This window comes from Alligator mississippiensis, chromosome 3 (genome assembly GCF_030867095.1).
Source record: "Alligator mississippiensis isolate rAllMis1 chromosome 3, rAllMis1, whole genome shotgun sequence".
Taxonomy (NCBI): Eukaryota; Metazoa; Chordata; order Crocodylia; family Alligatoridae; genus Alligator; species Alligator mississippiensis.
Genome location: NC_081826.1, coordinates 272,133,400 through 272,154,200, shown reverse-complemented (window position 1 = coordinate 272,154,200; position 20,801 = coordinate 272,133,400).

The following is a 20,801-nucleotide window of genomic DNA, read 5'->3' as shown; positions in this document are numbered from 1 at the left end:
AGTTTCCGCTGAAGGTGTTCTGAATATACTCATGTCAGCCTCCTGGTTTGGGTACTTCCTAGCACGTTCATAGAAATACTTTTGAAGTAATTGAACATAGGACTCCTACTTCTGGAGTGGTCCTGGTAGTATATAAAAGAGGGAACAGCAGTGACACCATCACTGGAGTGTTGAATGCAAGTGACAGCGGTTGCTGTTTTGTGTGGAGACGTATGTTGTAGGAGTGGGTATGAGGTGTGCTCAGAGCATGATAATTAAACTGAGTCCTTAAGGAACTTGAAATGGGGAACATCTAGTTTGTGGATCCTATGTTGATTAGACCTGAGAGAGTTTTTTATCAATGCCAAGCTTCTCAGTACCTGAGCAGCATGCAAAGCTTCAGGTTTGATGGTTGTAGCCGTGTTGGTCTAAGGACATAGGCAGACAAGGTTCTTTGGGTAAATCTGATATCTTTTATTAGACCAACTAAATAATTGGAAAAACTGTTCTTCACAAGCTTTCAGGCACAAGTACCCTTCTTCAGGCATAGGGAAAGTCTGCTGGTATTATGTGTTCTCTATGGTAGAATAGAAGCCAATATACAAAATACAGGTCTGTGAAAATACTAATGCATGGCAGTGAGAATCAGAGGTCCTGGGAGACAAAAAATGTGACAGAGGTAGGTGAGGAGGGGAAAGGGGGCAATGTTGAACTGGTGAGACAATGTAGCTGGTAAAATGCAGATAGGTTACCTGGGGTTATCAGATATCAGGCAGGTTATAATGCGCCATAAATCCAATATTTAGTCTGTGATTTTTTTTGTATCCAGTAAATTTATGAAGTGAAGTTCGTAGGATCATCTACAAAAAGTGCTTTGTAAATTCCCTTTGAGGATTAGAACTGAGAGATTGGAAAGGAAGTGGTTGTCTTGTGAGAAATCCAAGGGTAATTGGATATTGTTGTCTTTAATGAATTTTCAGTGTGCATTCATTCTGGTACGCAGTTGTTGTTTGGTTTGCCCTACATATGATTTCCACCCATTCAAAGCATGCCATCCATCTAATATGTCAAATGATCTATAGATTCATATAGGTCAATACCATCAGTACTTTTTTTATTGAATCTATAAAGTAAATGAACATTTGTTCTGGAAAACTAGACCCAAGATCCTTGAACCCATGGAAGGGCTGTTCAAATGTGGGTTTCAACCAACTTTTCCTGCATGGACTTTGCACTGGATCAGCCCCTCAGAATCAGTTGCACCAACATACGTACTGCATTATATAACTGTTATAGCAAATAAGGAATGACTGAGCCATGAGCGAGCCATGTTGCCAAATCTTGTGATTCTACCATGAATCTTAATGTTTCTTTTCAAGCTTCAGGTCCTGAAAGTACATGGTTAAGATTCTCAGCTGTTATTAATTAAAAAGTATGTTCCCCTTATTGTTGCATACTGTTAGGGTGAATCAGAGCATGGGCAGTCGGTCCAAGGGGGCTGTGTTCCATGGAGAGCCCCGAGACAGGCCAGGTATTAGTCCAAGATATCAAGCTGGAGTTTACAATAGAGTTGTGATCAAGGCATGTCATTGGTTGTACTGGGAGGTCCAAGCCAGTACAGGAACACTCAGGAATGTGCAGGATAGGGATGGGGTAATGGAGAACAAGGACTGACAGATACAGTAACTGAAGCACAGACAGGCAGGCATGATGTAGGGGTCCAGATAGGAGTGAGGTACAGATTCAGGCTAGGTAAACTGCAGACAGGAACGAGTCAAGGGCATGGCACAAATATAAGTTAGGCAATGGTACAGGCAGGAATTTAGGCAAGGATCAAGGCACAGGGTCAGACTTAGCAAGGTTCAGGTGGAATCTAGGCAAGAGCAAGCAGACAGGCAGGCCAGGAGGCACAGACAGCCTCTCTGCTCTCTAATCTGAGTTTATAAAAGTAAGTGTGGTTGGGGGCCTCCTCCTGAGGGCCCTGGGGATAACTAGCTAGGGCCCTGATTACCTCCAGCTGGAGCTGGGTCAGGTCCAACTGGAGCTGGGTCAGGTCCAGCTGGGCCTAAACATATTACACATACAGCACTAGAAACTGTGACCTGAAAGCACCCTACCAGCTCAAAAAACAGCAAAAAAACAAGATAACACCAAAAATATATTTTAAAAAACAGAACAAACAGGACAAATGCTTGTGTTTAAGTAATTCTTGGGACATTTTGAAGTCCTGATCATATTATGGCACAGCCACATGCCCAAAGACATCCTGACAGTCCTCAGCTAGGGCAGATTAACACTGGCAGTGCAACATGAAATACTTGAATGCAGAGGAGAGTCTTGGCCTAGATCTCTTAAGAGAAGGGTGAATTTAATGCTATAAATTTTGCATTGCTCTCCAGTCAGGAAAATCCATCATATTCCCTGTAGAAGCACCACTCAGCTAGACGTATGTCATCACACTAAACAAAATACTGTAATGATGTATTTGAAAAATCAGTATTGCATGTCATAACATTGGTCATGGTAATCCTTGTATAGTAGCTACTGGTTAAAGCACTTACCAAGAAAGTGAGAGACCTAGGTTCAGCTCCTTCCTGTGCTTGAAGTAATCCAATCCCATATTTTGCAGCTGAGTGCCCTAGCTACCAGGCTACTGGGGGAGGAGTTCTCCATCCCACCTGTTGGTATACAGTGGCACAACTTCAAAGAATTCAAGATTCAATAGGCCAGAAACCAACCACAAGAGGGAGCATGACTATAGCCAAGTGATTTGAGATATCACCAGGTTTCTGCTCCCTGCTCTCAGGCCTGTTTATGTATTTTTATCCTATGATTATTTTTTATTTTTAAAATACAGAAATAGGCCTGAGACCAGGGACTAGGAGAAAAGTTTTTCTTTAAACAGTGAGCACCCAAGCCACCGCCTGTAGAGCCATGCATGCTCTCTCTCTCTCTCTCTCCTGCCTGCTCTCTCTCTCCATGAATCTTGAGTTCCTTGTTTCACAATGGAACAGCTTCAATAGGAGAGATCATGGAAGTACATGAACCAGAGGAGGCTTCCTGGGAGGTGAGAGAATCCTTTCCAATCATAGAGTTGGAAGGGGCCTTAAGGGTTATGTAGTCTAATCTTCTGCATCCATACCTTATTTCTAAACCATCTTAGACAGTGGGATGCCCAACCTCTTGATCATCTCCCACAAAGAATATCCCACGACTGCCCTAGACAGCTCATTCCATTTTCATAGATTTCATAGATTTCATAGACATTAGGGCTGGAAGGGACCTCGGAAGATCATCGAGTCCAGCCCCCCGCCCAAAGGGCAGGACGTCAGCTGGGGTCATAGGATCCCAGCAAGATAAGCATCCAGTTTCATCTTGAAGGTGTTCAATGAAGGCGCTTGAACAACCTCCGGTGGCAGGCTGTTCCAGACCTTGGGGGCTCGGACAGTAAAGAAATTCTTCCTTATGTCCAGCCTGAAACGATCTTGTAGTAGTTTGTGACCATTCGTCCTCGTCATCCCTTGGGGCGCTCTGGTGAACAAACGTTCCCCTAGATACTGGTGATCACCCCTGATAAACTTGTAGGTGGCCATCAGATCACCCCTGAGCCTGCGCTTTTCCAGGCTAAAGAGCCCCAGGGCTCTCAGCCTGTCATCGTAGGGTCTGCTTCCCTGACCCCTGATCATGCGCGTGGCTCTTCTCTGGACTCTCTCAAGCTTCTCCACATCCTTTTTGAATTGTGGAGCCCAAAACTGGACGCAGTACTCCAGCTGCGGCCTCACTAAGGCCGAGTACAGGGGGAGAATGACGTCCCGGGATTTGCTTGAGAAGCATCTATGGATGCAAGCCAGCATTTTGGTCGCTTTACTAGCCGCAGCATCGCATTGCAGGCTCATGTTCATCTTGTGGTCAATGATGACCCCCAAGTCTCTTTCTTCCATAGTGCTAACCAACATAGCACTGCCGAGCCTATAAGGATGCTGCGGGTTTTTTTTCCCAAGGTGGAGAACCTTGCATTTATCGGCATTGAACACCATCAGATTCTCATCTGCCCACTTGCTGAGCCTGTCCAGGTCAGCCTGGATCACCCGCCTGTCTTCTAGCGTGGATGCTTTGCCCCAAAGTTTGGTGTCATCGGCGAACTTGGCCAGTCCGCTTCTGACTCCAGTGTCCACATCGTTAATGAAGATGTTGAACAGTATGGGTCCAAGGACAGAGCCCTGGGGGACCCCACTGGTCACAGGACACCACGATGAGTGACTTCCATCAATTACTACCCTCTGGGTCCGACCCCGGAGCCAATTTTCCAGCCAGTGGATCGTGGGGGACCCAAGGCGACAATTGGCCAGTTTCTCCAAGAGACGATCATGGGACACCAGATCGAAGGCTTTTTTGAAGTCAAGATATATGACATCAATCTCATCTCCCTTGTCCAGGTGATAGGTCACCTGGTCGTAGAAGGAAATGAGATTGGTCAAGCAAGACCTACCCGCAACAACCCCGTGCTGGCTATCCCTTAAGATGTTGGCGTCGGCCAGTCTATTAAGGATGGCCTCCTTAATAAACTTTTCTAAGATCTTCCCCGGGATAGAAGTCAGGCTGATGGGCCTATAGTTAGCCGGATCCACTTTCCTCCCTTTCTTGAAGATAGGCACCACATTGGCCTTCTTCCAGTCTTCGGGCACTACACCAGAGCGCCAAGAGTTTTCAAAGATCCGCGCTAGAGGCTGGGCTATGATGCTCGCCAGCTCCTTGAGTACCCTGGGGTGAAGATTGTCAGGGCCGGCTGACTTGAAGGTATCCAGCTTCTCAAGATGTTCCTTCACAAAGTCAGCATTAATGGAGGGCAGGGGATCACCCTCACCCGGACTTCCTGGCCCTGTAGCAGGCACAGGCGTCCCATGGGGCTGATGAAAGACCGACGCAAAGTACCTATTTAATAGGTTGGCTTTTTCCTGGGCGTCAGTTGTCAGTTGCCCCATCTGGTTCAGCAGGGGTCCAACGTTGCCCCTGCTTTTCCTCCGGCTCCCCACATATCTGAAAAAGGACTTTTTATTGTCCTTGATGCTCAAAGCTAGCTGGAGTTCAGTTGCAGCCTTGGCTTTCCTGGTCTGCTCCCTACAGGACCAGACCAGTGCAGAATAATCCTCCTTGGAGGTGACTCCCATCCTCCATCCTTTGTAGGCCTTTCTTTTTAGCCTCAGGAGGTCTGCTAGGTCCCTGGAGAGCCAGGGGGGCTGCTGTGCCCTCTTGCTGCCTTTCCTCCGAGATGGAATAGACTTAGTTTGTGCATTGAGGATCGCTCCCTTGAGGAGCATCCACTCTTCTTGAACTCCCCTCTCCCTGCAGTCACAGTCCCTTAGGGCCTCACTGACAAGCCTCCTGAGCTTGTCAAAGTCGGCTTTCCTGAAGTCAAGGACTTGCGTGTTGCTGACCGACTTGCCAGCTTTTCGGCGGATGGTGAAGGTGACCAGCTCGTGGTCGCTGTCACCCAGCTTCCCATCGATCACTAGGTCGCCGACTAGGTCCTCCCCAGTAGCCAGCACCAGGTCGAGCAGCACTTTGCCTCTCGTTGGCCCTATAGCTCTTATGCCTCCCAGTCAGGTAAGTGCTCTAAATTCTTGGCTTTCAGTTGAAAGAGGAATTGCAACAATTACCACTTCCTCTAGCTATACTTAAAATCAATGGCACTCAACCTTTTGGCCTTGTGGGCCAGATGAGTGATCCAGGGCCAGTTCATGGGCTAAATCTGGCCCTGTGTGGCATCAGCCACCCCCTATACACCTGGATCTGTTGAGGTATGTCATTATTTTCTGAGCATACCTACCAGGGACTTACAAAGAGAAAAGACTAGTTTCTGGTTGGGTTTATATCAAAACTATGTGCTGAGCTGCTCACTACTGTGAAAATGGAGGCGCTGTGTGTGTGTATGTGCACTAGAAATCTCAAGCACAGAGGGATCTTTGTCACAAGCAGTAGCACATATGGAGTTTGGGGTTAGGTAACAACTGAGTGGGGTTTACAGGGCTGCAGCAATGGAGTTGGCACTTAGGTACACAAAATAGGTGCTTGAATTCCACTTAAGTTCTTCCCTGTATCTATCCCAGTTTCCCTCTAATTCTGATGCGCTGTTTTATTGTATACCTGTAGGGCTTATATTTTCTCTAAACAACGTAGTCATTTATAAAAAAAAAAAACCAAAATGTTTCATTTTTCCAAGAAAAGCAAGCTTTTCAATTATTAAACACAGCTCCACAAAAGTACTGTAAATGTATCTGTGTTTGTAAATGCCCTCTTTTATTCCTGCCCATTTAAAAAATTTGATCTCAGTCCAACACTTTAATATTTAATTTATCTGAAGAAAAAAATGGTAAGGGAGAGACATGATAATTTTTCATCTCCCCCTTTAATTACAGTTTTGTTCTTTAAAGCATTAGGCAAATATTGAGACATGAGCACCTTATTGTCCGATGTTTAAAAAACTACTACCTGTAATTTTAATGTTTTAGCAATTCTTGGAGTAAAAATACACCTGTATGTAAAAATTTGCTCACCCACCACTTTTAAACTGCACTAAAAACTGCCTATGTAGTACTATAGTCAGCACTTTGCCTATATTTTTATGCATGCAATTTGTCATCAGTTTGTCTCTTTCGGGCTTGGCAATGCTTTCTTAAATATTCCCTTCCAGTTGCAGAATGCATTTCAAGCGTTGTGTTTAATTTCCCCCCTCCTCCCCCCGCCGCCCCGTGCTCCTTGGTAACTGGCAGAGGAAGGAACGGAGGTGGAGGTATTATAAACTAAGACAGGTGGCATTTCAGTTGCTGTGAATATAATGAATGTTGGATGCAATGTTGCAAAGTTAAACTGCCCTTGTTATCCATTATCGTTCTCACTTCATGTGGAAGACCTGCCAGACTTTTCAAGGAGGAAGGGTTTTTCACAGCAGCTGAAAATGGATGAGTAAAGGATTTATAAACAAAGGGAATGCTCAGAACAGGGGGCAATGAAACTCTCAGTGACCACTTAAAATATGAACCTTCAGTAGGGCCTTGGTTACTGACACTCCTCAAATTATAACTATCCCTTTCCTCATTCATATTTTAAGCTCCTTACCTGCTCAGGGAATGTTGCTGATCCTAAGATTTCAAAAACCAAGACACAATGAGTCTGACCCAGTTCTTTTAGTTATTGCCAATAATATGCTTAGGTAAGTCTCAAGGAACACAGTTTTGCCATTTGAGTTATGAAAGGCAGGCAGAAAGAAACTGTATGGCAAAGGGTTTAAAGACTGCTGAAGTCCTCAGAAGACAAGATTTTTTTTTTAAATGGTCCTCATTGGTATTTCAGGGCTATTTCCCTGGCTATTTCTACCTATTTATGGATCACGTACTGAAATTGAGCAAGGGAGCTGCTGTCTTGTTACAACAGACAAAATGCTATATCTATACACAATGTGTCTTAATCAAATTACTTGTTAGAGTCATTAACAGTATATTGAAGGGAGAGATATAAAATACTGGAAAGGGAACAACGTGTTGCATGGGAGGTTATGTAATTTAGTTGTGGTGGGGAAGATAGTGTCTATAACAAATCAAACAATCCAACTGGCCCAGTTAGAATCATGCTCTTAACCATCATTCTAATAGCCTTACTTATTTATTGCATCCTTTTCTTCTAACCTTCACTGTTTGTCTCCTTAGTTCATACACACTCTGGTTAAGAGAAATGCCTAGCACATGATAGCTTTTACTGCAGCCTGCACAACACTTACTAATATTTTAATTTGGCTAAATTGGCAAATGTAGCACTTTGCCCGTGCTTTGTGGCTAAGTACAGAAAAAAAAAAAAATCTAAGGCAGAATTGATTCATTCTTTGCAGGTTTTCCTAAGGTCTGTAGATTGAACCAATAACAAACTGAACTGATGTTCAGTGTTTGGGTGGCCAAGAAAGGCAGAAGCCTGCACTGGCTCAGGCCAGGAGCCTTGGGGTGGTTATGTACACCAACCGTCGTGGCAACACTGGAGGAGAAAGCCAGCAGACCATCTCTCCCCAGACCTACCCGCTCCCCAACTGACCTCCTCTCTACATCCATCCACGTACATCTTAAACTGGGTTTGGCCATTTTTAAAGCAGTTGAAGTGCACTGAATTTCTGTCCTGTTATTGGTTTAAACTAGGGCTTTGCGAAGCTTCAGGTGGTGATTCAGTTGGGAGGAGATTCGGCCTGATTTGGTGGCCAAATCTCTGAATCCGAATCACGTCAGGGGATCAATTAAAAGGTCCAAATTGATCCACAGCTCTCCGAATCTTTGGAAAAGATTCAGAGAGCTTTGATGATTCAGGCAGTCCCTGGTGGCTGCAGCAGGGAACTGTGGCCAGACTCTGCTGGTAAGTACTAGGGTCGGGGTAGAGGAGGCTGGCGGAGGGGGAAGGGGACCACAGGGGGACCCCTGCCAGGCCCCATCCCCTGCCTGCTCCCCCAACCCCCCTGACCCCTGCTCACTCCCCCAGCCATCCCATGGCTGCCCTGCCCGCCCCAGCTCCCGACCCTTTAAAGAAAAGCCCCAGTGCTCACTGGGTGCTTCCGGGTTGGGGGGCGCAATCCCTGCTGACCCCCACTGCCCCATGCTGCATGGGGGGCTCTGAATGAACCCTCTGACATGACCCCCCCACTCCCACAGACCCCCTCCACCCCCATGGCTGCACCACCTGGCCCCACTCTAACCCTTTAAGAAAAAAAAATGAGAAAAGCCCTGGGACTCCCTGCTCCTGCAACAGCCTCAGCACTTTGGGGGGCTCGTGCAGAGCTCCCCATGTGGCATGGGGCATTTGGGGGCAGCAGGGATCTCCCCCCCTGCTGGTAGGAATGGTGAGTCCCAGGGGTTTCTCTTTTTTTTTTCCTTAAAGGCCCAGAGCTGCAGCAGGCAGGATAGCCATGCAGGGGGAGGAGGGGGGCTGGGACAGCAGGGAGGGGTTGGAGGACTCATACACAGCCACCCATGCAGTGTGGGGCAGTGGGGGGCAGTCAGGGTCATCCCCCACCGAGCAGCACCCACTGAGTCGGGGCTTTTGTTTTCAAAGTTCCGGGAGCTGGGGCGGACCGGGCAGCCATTGCTGGGCTGGAGGGGATGGGCCTGGCTGATTCAGAGATTCGGCAGCAGCCGAATCTCCGAATCAGATTCAGATGAATCAATTTGGGACAGTGATTCAAATCACCGAATTGAATCACTGAACCCCGAATCAGCCAAATCCAAAGTGAATACTAGCCACTTTGCACACGCCTAATTTAAACCCATTTCCAACCACGTGAACTGGTTTATGTGTAACTTCTGTCCCTAACCTGTATGTCTAAATATAGCAAAAGCCATGTTAACCAGCACATTATAAGCCGGCATGCTCTGTTAACTGGCATGCCAGCTTGTAAGGGCTTATAAGGGAAAAGTGAAGCCGGACGTGCCCACCATGGCACTTCCAGTTTCATAGAGCCCCCACGATCTGGGAGAAAGCAGCCTGCACTACCAAGCCCCCACAGCCCGGGGCATAGCAGGCTGTGCAGCCCCCCCCTCCCTGGCCCTTGCAGCCCACGGGGCCCATGGGAGGAGCGGCAATGCGGCGGGAGGGGTGGTGACACCCCAGACTCAGCGGGACAAGTGGCGGTCTGAACAGGCAAAGATGCCTGTTCAGGCCGCTCAGTTATCCAACATATTTTGTTATCCAGCACCCTCCATTCCCCATGGGTGCCGGATAACAAAGCTTTTACTGTATTTACTAAAGTTAATCATGGTGCTACCTTATAAATAAGTTAATCTGGCAGGAAAAAGTACCACTGATGTTAGTAAGTTTTGCTTAGCATATACTGTACCATTACATTAAAAGTTCAAATATTATTCTGTCCATCAAAAAGTATCACATAAATTACTGTGATCTGTTTGTACAACAGGATAAAGGAACTGTTTGTCTTATTAACCACAAGTTGATAATTTAAAACTTTCCTTCTTCCCCACGTCTTTCCCCATAAGCTTTGCTTAACCATATTCATCTTCTCAAAATGAAACAAGTAGGTTTATGAAAAGGAAACAGAACACTGAGTGGTTTGTGTTTCTCCCCAAATTAGATGCTATCTCTGGTCAGATTAGAGGAAACTATTCAGTGGACATAATCTAAAACTAACTGAAAAAATCACAAGATACATAGCATCTTAGCTTGATCTGGACCATTCCAAAATTAATACAGCGAAGGAATAATAATAATTACTGCAAGGATCACTTACCTTCACTGACGGATATATTCTGAATGAAATTTATGAATATACACCTTATCCTTTATGCAGGGAAGAAAGGAATGCTATTAGTCTTTATGCAAGAAAGAGCATTGCCAATGAAGAAACTCCCTTAAAATTGAAACTTCCAACTGATATATCATTGCTATCAGCTACAAACTTTACAATAGTTTAAGTCAAGATCTTTTTCTTTCTTTGGTACTTTTTGCTGTGCTGTGGGTAATAATGGATAGGTTCTTTACTGATGTAGTCCTTCCTTTTTCTTCTGCACAGAATCCATTTAAGACTAATGAAATTATCTGTGTGAATAAGAGTATGTAGGACTGCTTCCATAAAAGGTAATCTTGGGCACAAGCTGCTCTTCTTACAGGGGCCTGATCTGTCATCATTTAATCATGTAGGTCAAATTGCTTAGTCAAACAAGTGTACACTCAAAAGACCAGTTTTGTAGCATGTAAAGATAGAGTTCAGCACTGACATACATCTCAGTGTATCTTTTATGTTAAGATTTCCATCAGAAATTAAGTAGTTAAGAAAACCTATTCACACTGCACTGTTTTAGTCATGCGTACAACAAACTTCAGTTTGCACAACAGTTTTCTGTTTGAACTTTGCCTTGGCAGGGAGTATGTAACAAAAAGCTGAGAGATGTGAAGACAGATATAGATAGGGAAGTGATTTCTACCCTAGAGAGATCTTTAACCTCAAAGAGAGAGGAGGACATTTCATTTACCTCAAAGATACTGTAGCCCAGGGACGGGCAAATATTTTGGGTGGAGGGCTGCTTACTGAGTTTTGGGAAGCCATTAAGGGCCACATGACAGGCAGCCAGGGGCAGATAAATATTAATTTTCTAAACTTTTTAGGGGCCCCATGGGCCAGATAGAATGGCCTGGCAGGCCGCATGTGGCCCGTCAGCCACATTTTGCCCATCCCTGCTGTAGCCAGTCAGTAAAAGTGGGTGTACCCACATAGGGGACACAACGCTGTACAGAAGAGAGATTTGTTTAAATCAGATCTTAGAAGCAGAAGGGCTGCAGCTGTCTAACATGTCCGTATCTGTGCAAATATTCCTTGATTACACTGGCTGCAAGTTACTTTGAACCCGAGGGATTGGGGCCTATAGACTGTAGGAAAGGGACTGCTTGCCATACCAGCTACTTCCTCATTGCTATTGTATCTATTGCAGCTGCATAAACAAGAGGGTACAAATCTGATCTAGGTTTACTTCCAAACTAGCTTTCAGATTGGCTTTCCACAGTCAGCCAGGAAGCTATTTATCAGGATATCTGCATAGCTATTCATCTGGCTAAAACCAGAATTCTTATGAAGGGTTTAAGTGTTAACTTTCTGCACCATTTTACCACTAAAGTAAAAGCAATTTTTGCATGATGATGATTTAGCTACACGAGTAGAGTAGAGGTTGTGGGATACTCTCTTGTATAAATAAATTTATTTTGATAGCTGTGATGTCTTCAGCAGCATAGCTCTAGTGACATCACTGAGAACCTGGAAGAGTCATGATGTGCTGGCTTCTTGCTTAATTTATTTTGATTACAAGGTTTCTATTCACCCCTGCAACAATGTAAATCCAGAGTAACTTTGCTCTAATTAATGTATGTGAGAGCAAACAGGGGCTAGGATGTTGAGCAGTTTTCAGAATAGCCAAAAACTATATCTGCATTCAAAAAGAGAAAGCAACCATTTGCTGATTAAGTCCTCGTCGTGTTCTGGGTAGGACTAGAAGTGAAAATGTATGTAACTCCCTCCACATTCCTGTGCGGGCCGGGTCAGGCCTCGGGCCTTTTCATCACTCTGCATGCGGGCTGTGGCCGGCAGCCCGGGCAGGCCGGGTCGGAGAGGGCGGGCGCCGAGCTAGAATTAGGCACAGACACGTAACGGTTGATTTTAAGATTGTTTACTTACACCGAGATGGTCGCGGTGCAGGCTGGAGACTTGCTTGAGTTGCGGTTACAAACAGAAAACACGAACAATCACGTGGAGGTTGCTAGGCTCCACGCAGACAGAACTCCGGATGTCCAGGACAAGCGCGCATAAAACTCGTCGTTACGTCTTATAATAGGCTCCGTTCGAAGACGGGAAGAGGTGGGCAGTGGATCAGGCCTCCAAACCCCTCTGAGCAACACACAGGGTTTCTATTACCCTGCCGCGCACACCCAGAGTCCCCACGAGATGGATGCGGAGTCCTCTTCGGCTTGGGCGGAAACTGCTCAAGCCTCTTATACGGCTAGCAGGCCAATCGCTAGCCGCCACGTGTGAATAATTTAGCAGTAGCCAATTGCGGGGCACGAATTTGCATACAATGAGCGGGAACTCTTTGCACCATGCATTTCTGTGCTGCAAAGAAAATGCACCTTGCAAAGACAGCTGCCAAGTGGCGGGAACACTCTCCTTTGCACGCGGGTTCTCTGTGCAGCAGAACTCCTCCGTGCAATGAAGCTGTAAACCCACGGGGATAATTCTTAGTGCCGAAGCACACACACAAAAAAAATCAGACCTTTGGGTCATGACAATTCCCAGATTATTCTAGAAGAATCTTTAGGCCAAATTCTCAGCTTCATTCAAAAAGCACTGGCTTCAGCAGAGTAAGGAGGACATAGAGGAGATAACTAGTGTCTTAAGGTGTGCACAGATTAATAAATTATACTGAATTAAAGAGGAGGAAGATTTATTGCATATCACCTGATACACAGAAACTGTGTCAAGTTTCTGCTGTATTCCATGGTAAGTGGAAGCAAAACTACAATAATTGAGCAGTTCTGTTCAGGGGGTATTGCTTTTGTGACCTGACGAAGAACGCCTTACATTCTAAAGCTTGTCTAGCTTTATCCCAACCATGCAGTTTGTACAATAAAAGGTATCACCTACAAAAATCCTTGCTTCTTTATTTAGCTCAGTGACTTTCAACCTCTTTAGAGGCACCCCTTGTTAGACTCAAAGTACCCCTCAGAAACTTTCAGCTCTTCGTTTTCACTTAGTTCTTGACTATAGAAAAATAATGGAGTAATTGCGTTGCAAAGAATTTGGAAAGACCACTACAGGGCAGAATATTTTTTTTTATTCTTATTTGAAATTTCTGGGTTTCTCTTGTAAATCATGTGTAGGGTTTTGCATACCTAACAGTGTTACTATTGTACAGCACCCTGTGACACCCTTAAAAGGATCTTGTGGAAGCCTTGGGTGCCAGCACCCTGGTTAAGAATCTGTTTAGATTCTACATATGGGTTTGGGCAGACACATTAAACAATTGCAGCAGATCAGCAGATCTCCCCTCCTTAATTCTGGGCCTGGCTTTTCGCTGGTCTGATCTCTGGCATAATTTAGAGAAACTGTACGGCATTATCAGCCAGGTGTTACTTGCTATGTCACCTTTGCTCTGCACACCAAAAACTAAACTATAATATAGCACAGCAGTTCCCAAACTGTGGGCTGCGACCCCAAATGGGGTCGCAACATCAGCAGATGGGGTCACGATAAACATGCCCCCTGAGATTTCTGCACCCACAGCTGAGTGCAGGGGTGCAGCCAGGCTGGACCAGCTCCAGGCAGGAGCCGCATCTGCAGGCCAGCAGACCCTTTGTGGGAAGGAGCGGTGCACCACTATGGCCACCAAGGTGAGGCACAGCAGCAGCAGTGCCACAAAGTTTTGGCCACACTGCTGCTGGTTGAGCAGGGGGTGCCTCAGCTTGGCAGCCATGATGGCATGGCACAGTGTGGCACTCCCTCCCTCCCATACTGAGTCCTGTTCACTGGATCTCGGAGCCCCTGGGGGGAGGCAGCAGGGCAGGAAGTCCTAAACCTGCAGCGGGCAGCCTGCATCCTCACCCTCCTCCCATGGGTTTTGCTCTGGCAGTGCTGCCTGCATGGGAGGGGCTGGGGCTGGGGGGGAAGCTGGGCTCTGTACTCTGCTCCATCCACAGCAGCAGCTGCCTCCTGAGGGTGGCAGCCAGGGCTTGGGTGTTGCTGGGGGGGATGGGAGCTCTAGGCCCTGGTCCTAGGGCACTTGGGGGAGGAGGGGGGCTGTGGGTGGGGAGTGAAGGGCACCTGGGGTTGTGAGGGGCTGCGGGTTGGGAGTCAGGGGTCATGCTGAGGAAAAGTATGGGAAGCACTGATATACAGCATCTATATAAAATCCAAATATTTTACTACAGCAAGTGACATATTAATAACTGATTTAGAAGACCTGCAGATGTGTAAAGAATTAAAGTATTTTTCCTGCTTTTGATGAGAAACATTTTTTTAAGCTTTAATCCACTTCAATCCAAACTACATTTTTCTCTATTTTATTTTTGCTGCTCCATCAAAAAGGGTTATTATTGCAGTCTATTGAAGAAGTAGTAGTATGTTAGAGTATCTTACTCTTTTTTAAATTAATGTTTGTGCCATGTTGTCAAGACATTTAAAAATTCTTGAAGAGACATGAAGAGTTGCTGGCAACCTATTCATCTCAGCTGTATTTTTTACTATTTGTTATAATTCATGATGTGTCATTGGTCAGCTATATCACATGTTATGTTTGTTCTCTGATTATATAAGCAGGGGACAAGCATTTCCAGCTTAAATATAAATACAAGTACTTGCTGCTTGCAATCGGGTATTATCGTGCAAAAAATAGCTGTTCCCCAACATGCTTGTGCTTAAGTATGTAAAACGGGTGAGGAAACAGACAAAATGGAAAGAATTTGCAAGTCTATACATGAATATATTTCCCCCCACTATTTAACCAGGTCTTGTTTTGTAACTGAGCTCATCCAAATGCATAAATCAGTTCTGACTATTTTAAGTCTACTCGGTTGCATGATTCTGAATTTGCTTGTCAGTATACAGGATATTACTCTTGGCTCTATTTGTATAGTTCTGAGAAGTTAGATAACTATGTATGACAGTGGTATTCAAATAATGGTCCATGGGCCAGATACATCCTGCAGAGCTGAGTTATTTGGCCCCTGGAGCTCCCCACAGGTCCAAAATAGCTGTGCTGCCAGCTCTGGGAATCCTATGTCAATTAACACAGTACTTGCTTCCCTCTCTGGGGGAATCCACAAGCCGGGTGACATGGCCCCATACACTGCATCCGACTGGCACGTGGGGTTGGTCTGTGACCAGACCTGGCATGCAGTCCCAGACCCAGTGCATGGTATCAGTTTTGTAGCCGCAGTCTAAGCATGCAGCCAGGCCCAGCACATAGAATGGGATCTGGTGCAAGACTTCAGACCAGGTGTGCAGCCCCAGATGTAACATGTGGATATGGTCTAGGGCCCCAGATCCTGTGCATGGCCCCAGACCTAGCACATGGGGTCAGTCCATTGTGCCTGATCCAGCCCACAGACTGGTTACACCCCAATCATCCAGCCCACATGCCAGAAAGGCTGAGCATTACTGTAGGAGAATGGGAAATTAATTTAAGAAAAAAATAAGGTGATATAGATATAGATCTATCTATCTATCTATCTATCTATCTATCTATCTATCTATCTATATATATATATAAAAAATACAGAATTGTGTCTCGTATCATAGAGAAAAAAATTACCAAGGCATAATGACTAGGATATATTTTCTTATGTAACATTTTATCACTGCTCTGCACACAAAACCTAAACTATAATATAGAACATCTCTATAAACCAAAATAGTTTAACTATAAGTGACATATTAATAATTGATATAGAAGAACTGCAGATGCATAAAGAAAAGTTTGTTGAAAAAACTAAAGTTCCTTTGACTAGAAATCACTTTTCAACTTTAACATTTCCAAAATTTAGGTACTGAGCATAAAATTATTGTAATTTTGGAGATACAATACATTAAATCTAAAACACTGCTAAAATATAATTGATATTGAAATCAAATAATCCTATTATATTGCCCTAGTTTCAGTAGCAGCTATTTTTTTAATATCCCATGCCAAATTTTCCTATCTTTTACTAGTGCTAGTCTGTGACTATTATTATGAATATTCTTAGGCTCTGAATAGAGCAATTTCTAGTTTTTTCTCTTACATGAATCACAGCATGAAATAGACTGAAATTTATGTAAAACCACCTCATGATTTACAGACCATTACAGCAATGAATTATTAATTTCAAATAGTTGTATTCATGGGTGCCTGGTATGACAATAAAAGCCATACAAGATTCAAACAAAATAGTTGAGAATTTCAGAACGGCTTATTCAGGTAGTGACCACTTGGGTTTCATTTCAGATGAAACAAGAGCTGCTCCTAGTAAGAGAAACACTGAAAAAGGGAAGAAGAGGAGAGCTATGTGAAAGACCTGCAAATCATATTGAATCAGATAGATATATGATATAAGAGAGGAAAATAATAACATATAAGCTTATAACTTTTTATAGAGTTCTAACAATTATACAATTTTTTCCAGTATTAGTTTGGTTTTACAGCATTCTAGAACCCTTTGATATTATAACCTCATATTCTGCAACTAGTAGACAGAAAGATAACTGGTTAGGACTAAGGAATGGGATACAGAATAGTAGGCTATAGCAAGGCCAATGCACCTATACATCTATAGACTGGGAAGTACCATTCTAAGCAGCACAGCAGCAGACAGGGATCTCGGAGTCATAGTCGACACAAAAATGAACAAGTTGCCGAAGTGATGAGGAAATAGGTAAGGTTAACCGCACTCTTTCCTGCATTAGTAGGTGCATCACGAGCAAGTCTAGGGAGGTGATACTTCCCCTCTATGCAGCATTGGTGAGGCTGCTGCTGGAGTACTACGTCCAGTTTTGGGACATAGATAACCTAGAAAGGGTTCAGAGGAGGGCTGCTTGTATTGTTAAGGGCCTGCAGGTAAGATCCTATGAAGACAGACTGAGGGACCTGAATCTCTTCAGCCTCCACAAGAGAAGGCTGAGAGGTTATCTCATGACTGTCTATAGACTAATTGGGGAGGTCAGCAGGGAAGAGGGGATATTCTGTTTACCAGGGTGCCCCTTGGGGTTACTAAAAAGAATGGCCATAAACTGAAGGAGAGTAGATTTAGACTGAAAATCAGGAAGCAATTCTTTATGGTGAGGGTTGCCAAAATATGGAATGGGCTTCCAAGGGAGGTAATGCTTTCCCCTACCGTGGAGGTGTTCAAAAGGAGATTAGACAAGCACCTGGCTGGGGTTACTTGACCCCAGTGCTCTTTCCCGCCCAGAGCAGGGGGTCGGACTCGATGATCCCTGCCGACCCTAGAAATCTATGACATCTATGAAGGTGACTGGTCTCTGGAGAGAGAATTCCCCACTCGCCCCCTGTCCCTTACTGTGCTGATGAAGGCCCCTGCCAGCCCTGGGTAGTGAGGCTGGAGCACCTGACACGACACTGCAGGACTTGCTGCTGGCATGCAGTGACCTGGAAGCCCAGACAGGAAACCCCCAGCTGCCAGGGAGAGAAACTCTGTCCAGAGGAGGAAGTGGCACCACTTGGGTGTCAAGGTCCGGGGAACCCTGTGGCCCTGAGAGAGAGAGTCCTACCCCCAACTTACCGCCAGTAGGTCCTCTCTCAGGGAGCACAAGCCATAGGTGGGACAAGAGCCCCAGCTCTGACTGGCTGGAAGACTCCTGGAGTGGAAGGAAAAAGGGTGTCAGACCTGAGGAGAGAGGCGCCGGACATTCAACCGGTTTATCTCAAACCCATTTTGAAACTGGTTTATGTGCACTGTTACACAGAATGTCTGTTCTGTTACAGGTGTAAACCAGTTTCTGATCACTTAAACCAATTTATGTGTAATGTCTGTCCCTAGAGAGACTTGTATCACTTAAGTCTTTTAAAAATAATGACTAAAGCCTCATCTCCATTATTGAAACTGCTATTTAATAGCTTTCTGTTCACCTGTTTACACTGCTTGTAAGGATGGTGCACAAAACAAGAAATTAAATGGTACTTTTGGAAAAAAAGTAGACTTTAAAATGTTTTAAAGTTTTGCCTACATCTATGCTAGCTGAAGCCCCAGTTCAAAAAAATTCTTAATGACCTATTTGAAGCACATGAGTGGTCTCATTGACTGACTTCAATGAGACTACTCAGATTGAACACAAGATTAGGAACTTAGCAGAAATGAGGACTGATTCAATTTGCAGTTTCCTTAGTGCAGCCATTGATCTTTGACTCAACTCAACAATAACTTGCAAAAATCCTTTAGCATCATTACCCACAATTTTTTTTTCCAAATTGGCCAGAACACTAAGACAATCCTTTACTTTTTAAGGAAGAAAAATGTTGGAAAAAATCAAAATAAAGTAGCTAACTTCCCAAGGGTAAGAAAAACTGAATTGTCCATTGCTTGGACACAAATACAGGACATAAATTCATTAACATCAATGGAGCCGAGATAGGGTCATGTCATGCAGTACATTTAGGACATGTTAACTACACTTAAAACAAGAGCATCTGTGTGTTCAAACAATAAAACATATGCTAAGCATGGTTGTATCATAGCAAAGTTACAACTTGTCATGGAAGGAACATCTCCATATTATATTAAGTAGCACGTATTCAGCTATTGTTGGACTGTTCCACAGAGATAATACAACCAGTTGGTGGTACTCTTGACACCAATGGGATCCAGTGGCAGGAATAGCTCTAGTCACAAGAGTGGCACCCTCTCCCAGTCTCAACACCCCATCCTTCCCTCTGCCTGCCACCAGCAGCAGAGACCTGGCTTACCCCAGCAGGTGTTCTTAGGCTGGGAAGTGCTGGGCATGTGGTCAGCATGGGCTCTGGATATAGGGGTTACACATCCTCATGGATGGATGTGTAAACTGTGATGCCTGGTGCTAGGGTCAGTGGTCCAGCATGGGAGGGCACAGCCAACTCCAGCCCCACCTGGAGTGGGCTGAAATTGTAGTAAGCATTACTGTGACTGCTCAGAACAGTAATGCTTGCTACAATCTCAGATAAAACATGTGCTACATGTCTCATGTGACAAGCCCTATAGATGCCTTTAGGTGAAATTGGATTTGGGCCCAAGCTCCTTATACATCTAAATGTAACAATGTAAGATATATTTTTGCTACTTACACAGATTTTATATTTTCTCTATACCTATATAGCTAGACCTCTGTTTTCCAAGCATGCTCAGAAAGGATTTAACATGGCTGTGTGTGCTTTGTGGTGATGCTGTTCTACTTGCAAGTCCCTAAAATGTAGTTGGAGGGGAAAAAAAAAACCAAACCAGTTCTGGTCCTGGCCTGGCTCCCTTCCTCCAATGATGTCTCTGCATTTTTCATGTAATAGTTATTGCATAAGATGGATAGACAGCCAGAACCTGGGCCCCTCCTCCTCTCAGGGAAATGACCACCCTTGAGCCACAGGGATAAATCTACATGTCTTTTTTTCTTTCATCTGCCCACTTGGGCCATCTTCTGCATTCCTTTTGGTAGGGAGCATGCTTAGTTCTGCCTAGCTCATAACAGACCGGTTGAGGTGCATTAATTATTAAAATGCAGGAGATGTGGGTTCAGACCTTTATGGAGTAAGAGGAGAGAGCCTGGGTAGAAACTGCGTGTATCTACGTGTGACACTGCATCGCTGTAGCAGTGTGCTATGGTGACATAGTGTCGGCGGGCACAGACCATGACTCCAAAATTGTGTCACCGTAGCAACAAGCTACCTCGCTATAGTGGATCGCTACAGCCATGTAGCTGCTAAAAATAATTGGGTGCTGCCAGGACCGTGTAGTAATGGTTGTTACTGCGCTGTCATTTAGTACTTCCTAAAGCAAGTACTAAAACACAGTGCAGTAACAATTGTGCCATGGTGAGCATGTTTTGATGTGCCCCCTGAGTCTTATTTCATAGTCAGGCACTTGAATGGTGACACTAAAGGGTAGGAAGATCCTCCTTCCTATCCAAACAGCAGGGTTTTTTAATTTTTTTCCACTCTGACCATATTTTTGCAGACTTATGCATCTACCAAAATGCAATGGGATTTTCAAAGAATATACACAGCCACAGTGGATTTCTTGAAGCTTGCTCTGAAGGAAAAAACTAGCCATCCAGGCAGATATTGGATCAAAAATCTATGGCCAAAAATCTATGGCCACATGCAGACACTTCTGGACCCAAGCCTTTAAGCACCATGATTGTAGATTAGGTCCCGCTTGTGCACATGTTTGCTGGTGCTGGAAGCTGCACCAGGAACATGATCTAAGTAAATAGGATAGGGAAAGGGGTGGGCAGGATTGAGAAGGCTAGTGGGTTGGTGGGCCTGGGGTGTATTTGGTGGGATAAGAGGGGCTGGCAGGACTGGGAGGGATGGCAGGTCCAGGGGGTGGGTCTACAGGAGGAGATGCCCACCTGGAAGTTGTGGTGGTTGGACAGCTAAAGATGGTCAGAGAAAGGGGTAGGTTAGGAAGGGCTCGGGCTCCCAAGGGAGGTGGTGCTCTCCCCTACCCTGGGGGTCTTCAAGAGGAGGTTAGATAACCATCTAGCTGGGGTCATCTAGACACAGCACTCTTTCCTCCCTATGCAGGGGGTCAGACTCGATGATCTGTTGAGGTCCCTTTCG